General features: G+C 36.8%; 1 protein-coding gene across 2 annotated transcripts in view; it reads right to left on the bottom strand.

Moving 5' to 3' along the window:
- LOC118419644 (glutamate receptor 2-like) overlaps positions 1 to 1,770 on the bottom strand; it is a 65,612-nt gene that overhangs the window by 61,348 nt on the left and 2,494 nt on the right. The gene's annotated exons all lie outside the window — the stretch shown is intronic.

Genomic DNA, 1,770 nt, shown 5'->3' with positions numbered 1-1,770 from the left:
ACCTAATTGCATACGATCGTTATATGCATACATTCATATAGTATCACGTAGAAGATACGAGCCTCTATAGAAAGCATAGAGTTATCACATACAATCATATATTGAGAAAATACGAGGCCAAGTTAATTGCATACGATCCTTATATGCATACATTCATATAGTATCACGTTGAAGATACGAGCCTCTATCGAAAGCATAGAGTTATCACATACAATCATATATTGAGAAAATACGAGGTTCTCTTGAGTACATGGGGCAGTGCGCATACAATCACATATTGAGAAGATAAGACGCTCTCTATAGTACATAGAGCTACGACATATAAAACATATATGGAGAAGCTCTTTGAAGATACCAGGCTCATTGAAGTTATAGATTTGCACATTCATCCATATATTAAAAAGATAAGAGAGTCCCTTGAGTACATGTAGCTGTATACATGCGAGCATATATATGAAAAGATACGAGGATTTGTTGCAGGTATTCCACATACAAAACCATATACAGAGAATATACGATACGCTCTATTGAAGACATAGAGCTATGTACATACAATTATAAATTGGAAAGATTCGAGGCTCTGGGGGTATTGTCCAAGTTCTGGGGCTCTGGGGCTATTGTCCAATTTTCATACAAGATAGAACCTATGTGCCTACAATAACGTATACTTTTTTACATGATTTTTAAAAACCACAGGGATACTCTACTGTGGTAATTGATATTCGTTTGTTTTATGACGTTGTTCTTTTTATTGCAAATATAACTAAAAATGGAGGGACGACCACAATTTCCTAGTTACCTTGTGAAGTTACGAAACCACAGGAAGTGTGTATTGATTTTCTTTACATTAAAAAAAGATAAAACCTGAAAAAGTCTACGTACAACACACAAAACAGATATATAGCGTATGCAGTGCCTTGAGGCGTAGGGAGGCAACCATATTGCGTTTATGATATGTCTATGTATGAATAATAGCTGCTTTCTATTTCATAAATCATAAGCATTCAACTTGTCATTCTTCCTAAATTTAAAAGGAACTAAGCCCTGCAAAATAGTGATTTTGTGCAATTAAAAAACAGATAGAGTAGGTAGTGCTCTAAGGAGAATTGCGGCATAAATATGTTGAATTATGATATTTCTATGTTGAATAATAACTGTAATATTAATAGCTGTCCCATTTAGTCATAAATCTCGAGATTTCACGTTTTAATTTAATGTGCAGTGCTTATGTCAACATTTTGCCATAGTAATGCGTCATATTCATGGCAGATCCTTCGCATATGATTTTTAATAATAATCTTCTGTAGCCAGAGGGACCCGAATGTTTCGTACCAAAAGGTCGGTACGAGGGGTGGGTACGGTCCAGGTCCAGAGGATTAGGTCCAGGTCCGGGCCAAAATCTGGACCTAATTACATGTATTTTGAATGGGCGATACTCAAAACAATGGTCAATTTCGCTACAAAGGATTCTGTTTGGTGGAGAATCCGACGTCCATTTCATTTTAAAATCCTATCAGTGTCATGTTAACAACACTAACTGCCTTTGTTTTAGACTAAGTTTGACTGTAGGAGACTGATAAAAATGACTTTGCTGTAGTTCTTTTCTTGGATCTGTAAGCCCCAAGCACGTGACCGCCTTCCGGCAGTCATGTTCATTTTTTAAAAATCGGTTTAACATCGTGTCGACTGTTTTTTAGGTCCGTTTTCTTCTGGACCGGTCCAACAAGAAAATAATCGGTTTTGTACCGGTGTCACAGCGATCTCGCCCCC

Source organism: Branchiostoma floridae, chromosome 7, assembly GCF_000003815.2.
Source record: "Branchiostoma floridae strain S238N-H82 chromosome 7, Bfl_VNyyK, whole genome shotgun sequence".
NCBI classification, from domain to species: domain Eukaryota; kingdom Metazoa; phylum Chordata; class Leptocardii; order Amphioxiformes; family Branchiostomatidae; genus Branchiostoma; species Branchiostoma floridae.
This window is presented reverse-complemented; position numbering and strand designations above follow the sequence as displayed.